A 12,777-nucleotide genomic window follows, 5' to 3' on the forward strand; every position below is an offset into this window, starting at 1 on the left:
AGGCAAGGTGACAAATATGCTGGGTCCAGGTTGGCAGGTGGAACACAAAGTGAGCTAAGGTGATAGGGTTAAAATCCAAGCAATTCTAGGGTATTCGGGAGATGACTTTTAGTAAATGCGTAATTCAGTGGCAGGGAGGAAGTCATCAGTGTTCAAGGAGCAGCAGAAACTGAGAATCAGCACTCAGAGCCTAGTCTCTGAATGCATACGGTATGCTTGAGGGGATTAAAACATGAAAAATATAGGCCAGTAAGTTACTGAACACCTGTGGGCTTTATATCCATTGGCTTCAATTCTCAGAACTAAAATTATTTTCAAGATAATAAAGGTGGGGCTTCCCTGGTGGCTCAGTGGTTGAGGGTCCGCCTGCTGATGCAGGGGACGCGGGTTCGTGCCCCGGTCCGGGAAGATCCCACATGCCGCGGAGTGGCTGGGCCTGTGAGCCATGGCCACTGAGCCTGTGCGTCCAGAGCCTGTGCTCCGCAACAGGAGAGGCCACGGCGGTGAGAGGCCCGCGTACCGCAAAAAAAAAAAAAAAAAAAGATAATAAAGGTGGCTTAGTTTGGGTTGTTCCCAAATATGGCTCTGGGAAAAGTATTTGGGTGCAAACCAACAAAGAGTCCATCAAGAAACACATGAGCCCTGTGAGCAGTGGTGGCTCAGTCCTGCTGAGATCTCTGAGAGGCTCTGTAGAATACACCTCAGAACTGTTCCCCTGAGAGGCAAAGAAAATGAAGCATCTCTCCACCAACTCCCATCTCTCCTTGGTTGAGCATTATTACTCCTAGGAGCACGAACTTCCCTGCACTACTGTTCTGTCCCACGTGTAGGAAGAACATTCCTAGGGCCAAAGAAGGCAGGCAGAGAAACGCATGTGTTCGAGGTCAGGGGATTGACCATGGCAGCCCCTGATGACTCCTCAGATGGGCTAAGAAGCTTGTGCATGGGGCTCTGACTGTGTCTGCTACAAAGAGAAAGTATGATTCTTTCCCTATAACCAGGTGAATACACTGAAAGGTTCTGTTCAAAATCCCCTATATCAAAATATGATTTTGTCAGAATTTTAACACTCAGATCTAAGATGGACCTATGGAAAAATTCTGTTCCTACATTTGTGTCTTCTCCACTAAAATAAACATTACATCAGAACCAGGAGTTAGCATTTATTTTATTTCCCTCTTCACCACCCAGCACAGTGCTTTCCTGAAATGAACTGAATTCCGCTGTAGTGAAATAAGAAAACAACTGCTTCATAAGATCCCGTTTTCCCTCAAAAGTCAGAGAGTTTGCTAATGATAACCTGCTTCACTCTGTCTATTTTGGTAATGCCTCCAACCCCAGTGGATCCAAATACACTGAATTAGCAATTACTGCACAGTGCATTTAGCATACTTAGAAGCCTCTTTGCCCCCATTGCAATGTGAACACTGGACTAGAGCACAGCAGCTGTGTGACAGCAACAGTAACACCATGTAAAAATGGATGATGGATAACCCGACTGGCATGTGTCTCCCATATAATAGGTTGCATATCTGCAGTCTGAGTCTCCCCTAGTTCACATTCGGACTTCTAGTATCAAGAGGGCATAATAATATTCTCAAAGTAATTATTTTCAGGAAGATAAAAGCAATTCATACTGTCCTTTAATCTTGCCCATTAGAATCAGAAGTAAGAGTCACAGCCCACAAAGGGCCTATGTTTTTATGATGAAGCTGAATGCCCAGTAAGCAGAAGCCTGTGTCTTCCAAGGCATGCACACCGTGCCATGTGGGGTGATGCTGGTGACATCACAGACACTGAGGTGGTAATTCAGAATTCACACACCTCTCCGATATATGCTACCTAAGCTAATCCTCATGACACATCCATTTCGAGATGATATGAAGACCCCAAGAAGAGATGCATTTCACCCAGGATCACAAAGTTGTAGCAAGGAGAGTGCAACCTTTAACACTGTTTGTGGCTTTTGCATCCTATGCCCTTTCCACCACACCAGAAGACAACTTCTGTAGGTAGCAAGACCCAGGGTTGTAGAGGGTGCGATTGCTGTCCCAGTGAAGCAAAACTCTACCACTTTCTTTTGAAGGACCCTGAACAATGTAAGATGAGAGTCCCACTGACTCAAAAACACACAGAACGAGGCATCGGGAGATCACTCCAGTCCTGCCATTTCTGCTTACTGCTCTATGATCTTGGGTTAGTCACTTTATAAATCTGAGTTTCAGGTTCCTCTCTTTAAAAGTATGAATTTCGGGCTTCCCTGGTGGCGCAGTGGTTGAGAGTCCGCCTGCCAATGCAGGGGACATAGGTTCGTGCCCCAGTCCAGGAAGATCCCACGTGCCGCAGAGCAGCTGGGCCCGTGAGCCATGGCCGCTGAGCCTGCGCGTCCGGAGCCTGTGCTCCGCAACGGGAGAGGCCACAACAGTGAGAGGCCCGCGTATCACAAAAAAAAAAAAAAAAAAAGTATGAATTTCCATTGCTTTCCTAATAATTTTCCTAATATTATAATAAATAATATACAATTTTAATTCTAAAGTGCCATGTAAAAAGAAGATACTCATCACTCACTGAAGACCAGACAATACTCAAAGTTCTTTGCACGTTTTGGTTTTCATGACGTCTCATACAATTAGGTGTATATGATGAATCCCATTTTCCGTGGGAGGAAATTAAAGCTCAGCGAGTTGCAGGGTTTTTCGTTTGTTTTGTTTTGTTTTTGTTGTTGTTTGTGTTTGTTGTTCTTTTTTTACCAGAGATCACATGCCTTCTAAATGGGAACAGAATTTAAACTCACGTCTGTCTGTTATTTAATGCTGTGCTATCTTCAATACATCTGAGGCAAACCCCAGGGTTTCTCAATTATGGTATGAAACAGGAATGTTTAACTGAATCTACACTAACACAGAATATGCACAGAAGTAGACTGTCTAAAAATGTTCCAAAAATCAGGAGTTCCACCTCTGACTGTAAGGTGAGCTGGGTTGCATTTAGGACAACGCCAGTAGGCCTGCTGGTTTCCCCTGTTCGCACACGGTCTTTTCTCCTTCATCCTCCCCATTCTCTTGTCCCAGTGTTAATGCTTTATCTCACTGTCACCACTGTTTGAGCCCCTGTACTAGGTACTAGGGAAAAAACGTTCTTGCCCTCAAGGAGGAGAGGCAACCAACAAATAGGCTCATCCATAGCCGCATGCTCCTCACACACCTCCAGAGGGGTAAGTTTGGGAAAGTACTAACAGAGACAGCCTGGAGGCTTGGAGAGCAACTACCCTCCCTACCAATGAAAAGAATCTACTAACTCTTATTCATAATATTATGCAAACATACGAATGTTAAGGTTAGAAATGTTACTTTTCATTAAAAATATTTCCAGGGCTTCCCTGGTGGTGCAGTAGTTGAGAGTCCACCTGCCGATGCAGGGGACACGGGTTCGTGCCCCGGTCTGGGAAGACCCCACATGCTGCGGAGCAGCTGGGCCAGTGAGCCATGGTCACTGAGCCTGCACGTCTGGAGCCTGTGCTCTGCAACAGGAGAGGCCACAACAGTGAGAGGCCCAAGTACTGCAAAAAAAAACAAACAAAAAAAAAGTATAAAAATTATTTAAAACAAAAACAAAAAAACATTTAACAACCAGAGTGGCTTGAGGACCAACTAATCAGAATAGAGATAGTTACAGTCCAGAGCCCCAAAGACGCCTTGCTGGGCCCATGGTTAGTTTAGCTGCTGGAGCATGGGAGGTCCGGGAGGTCCCAGGGGAGGGGTTGTGGTGGCCACAGCTGAGAAGTAGGGATGGGGCAGAGGCACCAGGGGACTCAAGGCAGTGGCTTTATTTCTGCAGTTGAAGTCGAATTTTTCCAGTATTTTTACAACTAATGCATTTCTCTAGTAGCAGTTGAATCCCAGCTCTTTGATTTGCTTTTAGAGGCCACTCCTCTATTTGTCTTAAGCCTTCCTGAGATTTGCCCTAAGCTCCCCTGGGATATTTCAGACATCTGTAGGCCACAGAAGGAGGTGCCCCAGGAATCACTCCACATGCTCAGGTACCTACTTTGTGGGTGGGTAATACCACATATAGACAGAACTTGACAGAAACCTCAGAAGATCATTTTGTATTAAGAATTGATCAAAGGAGAGTGAACTTTCAGCTGGCAAAACCTCCTCATTTTACTTTAGTGAAATAATAAGAAGTGCAGCAGTATTTTTTTTAACATCTTTATTGGAGTATAATTGCTTTACAATGGTGTGTTAGTTTCTGCTGTATAACAAAGTGAATCAGCTATACATATACATATATCCCCATATCCCCTCCCTCTTGCGTCTCCCTCCCTCCCATACTCCCTATCCCACCCCTCTAGGTGGTCACAAAGCACCGAGCTGATCTCCCTGTGCAATGCGGCTGCTTCCCACTATCTGTTTTACATTTGGTAGTGTATATATGTCCATGCTGCTCTCTCATTTCCTCCCAGCTTACCCTTCCCCCTACCTGTGTCCTCAAGTCTATTCTCTACGTCTGCATCTTTATTCCTGTCCTGCGCCTAGGTTCTAAAGAGCCACTTTTTTTTTTTTTTTTTTTTTTAGATTCCATGTATATACATTAGCATACGGTATTTGTTTTTCTCTTTCTGACTTACTTCACTCTGTATGACAGACTTTAGGTCAGTGCAGCAGTATTAAAACGTCTTTATGTTCTACAGTTAACAAAGGATTTTCATGTATACAGTGTTATTTCCTTTCCACTTCAACTGTATGGATTGAACAGGGCTGCTATTATATCATCCCCATTAAATGGATGATGAAATAGAGGCACAGGAAGGATAATAGTCACACAGTAAGCAAATGACAAGATTCAGTGATTACAGGGGAGGTAAAAGTGAGGGCTTTGGTGTCTGACAGCCTGGAATTGAAGTCTGACTCCAACTCTATAGCTGGATGACCTCAAAGGAGTTCTATTTTAATCACTTTAGCCTCGGTTTCTCTTTTGTACATTAGGGACATATCAGTATTTACCTCCTGAGTTGTCTTGAGGTTTAAACAAGATGACGTCTGGAAACTACACAGTGCTTGGCATATAGTAAGCCTTCAAGAAATGGTGGCTAGGGCTTCCCTGGTGGCGCAGTGGTTGAGAGTCATCCTGCTGATGCAGGGAACATGGGTTCGTGCCCCGGTCCGGGAAGATCCCACATGCCTTGGAGCGACTGGGCCCGTGAACCATGGCCGCTGAGCCTGTGCGTCCGGAGCCTGTGCTCCGCAACCGAAGAGGCCACAACAGTGAGAGGCCCGCGTACTGCAAAAAAAAAAAAAAAAAATGGTGGCTACTCTTGTTAGTAAGCCACTCATCCAACTCCTGACCCAAAGTCCTCTTCTTTATCACATATCACCTATTTTACATCTACTCATAATACAGTCGCAAACTCAACCTCCTATTATAGAATCAAGACAGAATCCTGAATAATTTGAAATACCAACTGTTGTCAGTGTATTCTTTTAGTACCACGTGCTATGTGATAATATTTACATATTTTACTGCCAATGAAAAATACTAAGAAAAACAAACACATATAAGCAAAATAAAAATGTCTGCTCTCATGTTTTGAGTTCTAAGATATAAATCTCTCCATTCTACAGAGTATTACAACTCATCAAATAGAGAACTTGAAGCTCCTTATCATAGTAGAATATTGATTAATTTCACAGCCAGAATATTAGGGCCAGTAAAGTTATAGGGAATGGTGGTACACTTATCACATCCAGAAAGATTTATCTTCTTAAATCTGTGTTGTGCAATAAACCATTCTAAACAATTTTTCCATTGGGTTTTTCAAGCTGTCAACCTGTCAACTTTAACTCCACACCTCTTGTAGGTTGTTTTTTGGGGGGGGATATGTTGGGTAAAAGATGAGTTTATCATAGTCTCCTGAACCTAATAAGACTTGTGTGTATCTTCAGAAGGTGCAAATTTCATGGTCTGGGAGGGAAAATATTACATTCGAAAGCCTTTTCTGAGATGATTGGAAAAATTGCCAAAACAATTCAAGAATGGTTTGGAAGACAGAGTATGGGTTAAAATAGGGATGTAATTCTTATCTTTGTAGTTCATATGAGGCAATCTCTTCCTTGCTCTATGAGTCAGTAGTATTTTGCTTTATTCTGAATTTTAAAATGTGTACATATCCCTAGACACTGTAAATGCTTCCTGAGTTTCTAGGATACAGGCCTGCTGGTCACTGCTACTGAAAATTCACTAACATTCTGGGTCTCAGCACTGGTCATCAGGTGAGAACTATTCTGTAGTATGTGACTTACCCCAACTCTCCCCTCAGGAGCTATGCAAATCTGCATTTCTCAGCCTACCATAACCACACCTGTGACTCATTACTGTCTTAAGTTTATCAAAATCATAGGACCAAATATACAACCTAATTGTTCCCTGGTGTGTAAAAATACAGGGCTGCTACAAATCTCGGTGGGTGGCATTATATGAAATTACTACCTAACGCAGAAAATTCCACTCTGAAGTACTTCTGGACTTCCAAAAATATGGAATGTCGCCCTCTATTTCAGAGGGACAGTTTAGGGGTCAAGTGAAATTTGCAGAAGTACTGCCATCTTTACCATTCTTAGACCTGGTCCTCATTGCTAACCAAGGTGTTGATCTGTGCAGTCAGCTCCTTCCAAAGTGCAAGTTGTCCTGAGAGAGGGGATCCCTGAGCCTCTCGCCTTCATTTTTGTCCCTGAGCCTTAACTGTGTTCTTCCCTGTATTGGATTATGTGTTGTTCCCCTTTAATTATTTAAATCCTGGGCATTCTTCTTTTTTTTTTTTTTTTTTTATTTCAATTTAATTTTTATTTTATATTGGAGTATAGTTGATTTACAATGTTGTGTTAGTTTCAGGTTTACAGCAAAGTGATTCAGTTACACATATACATATATCCATTCTTTTTTTTTTTTTGTCTGCCTTTTTTTTTTTTTTCTTTTTATTAGTTTCTGCTTTATAACAAAGTGAATCAGTCATACATATACATCTGTTCCCACATCCCTTCCCTCATGCATCTCCCTCCCTCCCACCCTCCCCATCCCACCCCTCCAGGCGGTCACAAAGCACCGAGCTGATCTCCCTGTGCTCTGCGGCTGCTTCCCACTATCTATCTACCCTATGTTTGGTAGTGTACATATGTCCATGCCTCTCTTTCGCTTTGTCACAGCTTACCCTTCCCCCTCCCCATATCCTCAAGTCCATTCTCAAGTAGGTCTGTGTCTTTATTCCCGTTTTACCCCTAGGTTCTTCATGACATTTTTTTTTTTAAATTCCGTATATATGTGTTAGCATACGGTATTTGTCTTTCTCTTTCTGACTTACTTCACTCTGTATGACAGACTCTAGGTCTATCCACCTCATTACAAATAGCTCAGTTTCATTTGTTTTTATGGCTGAGTAATATTCCATTGTATATATGTGCCACATCTTCTTTATCCATTCATCCGATGATGGACACTTAGGTTGTTTCCAGCTCCGGGCTATTGTGAATAGAGCTGCGATGAACATTTTGGTACATGTCTCTTTTTGAATTATGGTTTTCTCAGGGTATATGCCCAGTAGTGGGATTGCTGGGTCATATGGTAGTTCTATTTGTAGTTTTTTAAGGAACCTCCATACCGTTCTCCATAGTGGCTGTACCAATTCACATTCCCACCAGCAGTGCAAGAGTGTTCCCTTTTCTCCACACCCTCTCCAGCATTTATTGTTTCTAGATTTCTTGATGATGGCCATTCTGACTGGTGTGAGATGATATCTCATTGTAGTTTTGATTTGCATTTCTCTAATGATTAATGATGTTGAGCATTCTTTCATGTGTTTGTTGGCAGTCTGTATATCTTCTTTGGAGAAATGCCTATTTAAGTCTTCTGACCTGGGCATTCTTCTAAGCCCGGATTAAACTTTCATTACCTGCTACAGTCCTAGCTTCCCCCTTCCCTTCTGTGAACAATTAGTGCATTCACCCATCAGTTTCACGATAAAGCTTTTAAATGTCTAACCGCAAAGGGTAGAATTTAGATGGAGAGGTTCATGCTACTGGGAACATTAACGTAAGGAAAATTCATTCAGAGCAGACAAAGGGGGAAATAGGCTGGCTTGTAAGGTAATAATATCCCCGTCACAGGAGGTATCTAAGAGTTGGCTGAACAATGGATCAGGGATCCCATTCTAGAAGGGAGTCATGTCTTAGATTGGCTTATTTAAAGAACTCTAATCTCTGAGATTATACTATTTTATAATTTTTACTAGTATGTAAACTCATTGATAATAGACATCTTACCTTATGCTGCTTCTCTACCCTAAAAAGTAAGACATGTAACAGGGGCTACTTAATTCTAAATTGTATTCGTTTTACTATTTAATTTACTCTTACATTAAGAGGTACAGGGCAGCAAGGAGAACTCTTAGGTGGAGAAGAAGCTTTTAAGAGATGTCACACAAAACTTACAGCATATACTGTATAAAATATGCTCAACTTATAACTCCTTCCTTCATATGATATCTTTTGATATTTTTTTTACTAATAGGGAAGTATAGTCTAGGTGTCCTGATTAAGGTGATGCTGGGTCTGGTCACAGGCAAAAATAAACATCTAAAAAATGCATTCATGACAATACTATTCAGAAGAAGTCGTTCTCTCTTATTCTGAATTTGTAATTCAGTCTCTGTGGTTTCTTGACTTTTTTAAGGGTGATATGATAAAAAAGAACTCTGCTTTTCCATTCTTTGTTATTTTAAAGAGCTCACACCCTTTCCCATTTAACCTTCACAACAGTCTTGTAAAGAAGTTGTTAGTAAAAATAATACCTTGTTAATTTTCCAGAGGAAATTAAGGCTCAAGAAGGTTGTGACTTGTTGAAGATCACCCAGCCATTGATAAAACATAATCCTAATTTTTACTCTTAAACCCACTGGTTTAAAACCATAATGCCACTAGCAGCATAATGCAATTAGCATCTTTATACACCACAGCGCACAAGGGTTGATAAGTGAGCTTAACCTAGGCAAAAAAAATTTAAAATACAAATAGTTTAATATGCAATATAAAATTGTTTTCTGTATTTAAATGTTACTAGAGTATGAGACATATATCTGACTGTGAGGTTTATTGCAGGCACTAGTTTCAAGGATTATGAAAAAAAAATGAAGAGACATGCTAATGTTTAAAAAGTCACAGAACTATAGCGGTATCTTATTTTGGATGTAAAAGGTACTGTAAGGAAAGAGAAGGATGCACTTATGCAAAAAGTGCAGCATGTTGAAACTAAAAGTTGTTTTAAAAAATTAGTAGCAGGGCTTCCCTGGTGGCGCAGTGGTTGAGAGTCCGCCTGCCGATGAGGGGACACGGGTTCGTGCCCCGGTCCGAGAAGATCCCACATGCCGCGGAGCGGCTGGGCCTGTGAGCCATGGCCGCTGAGCCTGCGCGTCCGGAGCCTGTGCTCCACAACGGGAGAGGCCACAGCAGTGAGAGGCCCGCGTACCACACAAAAAATAATAATAATAAAAATAAAAATAAATAAAAAAATAGTAGCAGGAACAAAAAACAAAGGATTAATCAAAGAATGAAGCAAGATTATGAATTAGATTGAATGAATGAATGAATGAATGAATAAAGTCACAGGGACATTTTAAACTGCAGACTCCAATACAGAAGCTCAGAAATCACTCTCTCTTATTCTTTGTATACGAGGATGGGATTTTTTGTGCTGGACAGAGAGCAAGCTCCAGGGTGGAAGGGCTCTGTTGCTTCGTGCTTTACCATTCTTTACTCTCTGCCGCCCACACGCAAAAAGAAACAGGCAGCAGTGCTCCCAAGAGCAGGTATATAACCTCACTGATGCTTCTTAAGTGGCCATAAAGAAGTTGGCTGAGCATGAAATTTCATTAAAGTTTATGCTTTGAGTTGGGGGGGGGGAGAGGAAACAAAAGTCAAGACTAGAAAAAAGAGGAGGAGGAGGAGAAATTGATAACAGCTCTTATGAGAAAATGATGTGGTTCCTAGAAGATAGTTAATTTTTAGGGGAAAAAAAAGGCACCTATGATTCTGCAGCCAACATGTGCTGGTGGCTCTTCCCTTCCCTGTGATCCAGAATGAAAGAGAAAGAGGGAGACAGCAAAGAGGTTCTGCTTCTTCATATCTGAACGTGATAATGACAGCTGGTGCTTTGTTGAGTTTTGATGAAGAAATGCTGACAAACTTCTCAAAACATAAGGGGAACAGGATGCTGTTCAAGGAACTCAAGGACAAAAGCACTCGTTGAAAGAATAGTTTGCATTTATATGATAGTACGATTGTGTTGAATTGATTTGGAAATTTACACACTATTACTCAGATGACAATGAAAAATGTTATTTCTTTAATTTTCTGTAATTCCTCTGATATTTCTCCCAGTCTTCTCCATGCTCAGTAGACTGAGGTTAGGGTGGAGTGGGGAAGAGGTGTATGTTTAACCATTAAGTCTCTTTGTCTCTTCCAGTCAACACGGTCTGTTTTGGATATCCATCCAGGTATCTTTTAGACAAATAGTGCCATTCACACCCCTTTCTCCTGTGGCAGCCTAACAGGGCATCTGGCTGCTAGATGAAAGGCAGGAAGTTGAGTTTTGGAATGAGCCTGAATGTCAATAGTGGAGATTATTCCTGCAGTCGGGTGGTTGATCTGGTCTGGGCTTTGAGCTGATGACCACAGATACACTCTCTGGTCCTGCATGGCCTTTGGGAGTGATGTGCTGGCAGGGACTGCTGGACCCTGGTCCTAGCCCTCTGCTTCTTCATTCCAACCCTGGGCCTCTGGTAATTTATCTGCCCTCACAACACCCTCGTGTCAGTTCAACAGAACCCACAGAAATGCCTGGGCCCCTTGCATGCCATGTACAAGAGATGGGGAGCCCTGTCTCAGTACAATCTCTCTAGTCAGTTTTCTTCACCAGATCATTACTACTTCCCTGAATTGGACCAAGGCCTTCCAGCACAGCTCTCTCTTCCCAGGCAAAAAAAAAATGAAGAAAATGGACAAAATATCTACTGATTCTAGATTTCTCTATAACCTTTTCCACACATTAAAGTTGGAAGCCACTTCTCTAGCTTGCCTACTTTTTCTTCTCCTTCTGTAGTCCACCAGCTGAAGGGGGACCATCTCTCCTTTTCCTTTTCCTGTCTGGAAGGAACTTGCTGAAGTTTTATCTTCTCATTTCCCAGGGACACTAAGCATCAGGGCTTAGGTGTAATGGTTGATGGGGAACAAGGAGAGAAATCTGCTTAAGCAATAAGAAAGCACATAGCAAAGGATATTTACAAGTTATTTTTCTCATTAATTTTATACCCTATCATAGATTAGAATCAATGATGGTGATACAGAATTCACAGATTACTTGCCACTCTTGGAATGCTGAGATAGAATAGAGTATTTAGCAAAACAATGTATATTCATTTTATAAAGAAAACTTTGGGCATATAAAGCTAGTAAAATTCAGCTGACTTTACCTGAGACAAAATATTCTTTTGCCAAATGGAAGAACCATATGAATCAAACAGTAAAACATGATTAAAAAAATGATAGTATGTATGTAGTGTGAGAAGAAGAGTGTCATATTTCATCCTGGAGTGGGTATTTTCAGCAGTGCATCACTTCTGCTGCCATTCAGCCATTTATCTACATATGCACAGAGAAACATTGCTTTAAATCACCATTCTCTGGGACTTTGAAGCTTTACTTTTCTTAGAGTGGCCTCATTTTCAGGAGAGGTTACAAGATTTACCTGGTTGTGTCTTTGGGAATCATTAAGAAATGGTAGACAACTCTTTATACTGTTTAGTTTCAACATTTTCCTGAAATAATTGACTAACATAATACCAAGAAGTTGATCTTAATGACTCAACTACTGAATATCCCTTAAGTTTGAGAAAGATTCTATAGGAATAGAAAAAAAAAGAATTGCTGTCCACCGAACCTTCTACCAAGGATGTACTGCTTTTCTGCCTTCATTCAAATATTACTGAATGTTTGCAGTAGTTTAGGCACCTTAATTGACCTTAGCTGTACAAAATAGAAAGATACTGTTCTCATCTTCAAGGGGCTCAAATTCAATTCTATTTAGCAGGGTTTTTTTTTTTTTTTTTTGAATTTTTGAATTTTATTTAATTTATTTTTTTATACAGCAGATCCTTATTAGTCATCAATTTTATACACATCAGTGTATACATGTCAATCCAAATTGCCCAATTCAGCACACCACCATCCCCACCTCCCCCCGGCCTCTTTCCCCACTTGGTATCCATATGTTTGTTCTCTACATCTGTGTCTCAATTTCTGCCCTGCAAACCAGTTCATCTGTACCATTTTTCTATGTTCCACATACATGCGTTAATATACAGTTTAGCAGGTTTTTGGACTCTATGATTCTTTCTTTATATTGTTTTCATTCTGCTTCCAACAATATTAAATTAAAATGAACACACACACACACACAAATATTTTTAATTTTCAATTTTTCTTCTTCACCCTGAATGTCTGATGGTTGTATGCTGTGTGTTTATAAATGAGTCCCATGTACATTTTCACCATTTTGAATAAGGTCTCCTAGGGATTATATTTTTTGCTTACTTGTTCATTTGCCAGAAATAAATTATTAAGAATATAAGATAATAGGCATAAGTCATGATTCTTTGGTACATTCACTGTGTGATATTTGTTTTAAAAAAGAGAGAGGGGAAAAAATAAAGAGAAAAGGGTAATGTTTCAG

Source organism: Mesoplodon mirus (genome assembly GCF_964341445.2).
Source record: "Mesoplodon mirus genome assembly, chromosome: 6".
Classification (NCBI taxonomy): domain Eukaryota; kingdom Metazoa; phylum Chordata; class Mammalia; order Artiodactyla; family Ziphiidae; genus Mesoplodon; species Mesoplodon mirus.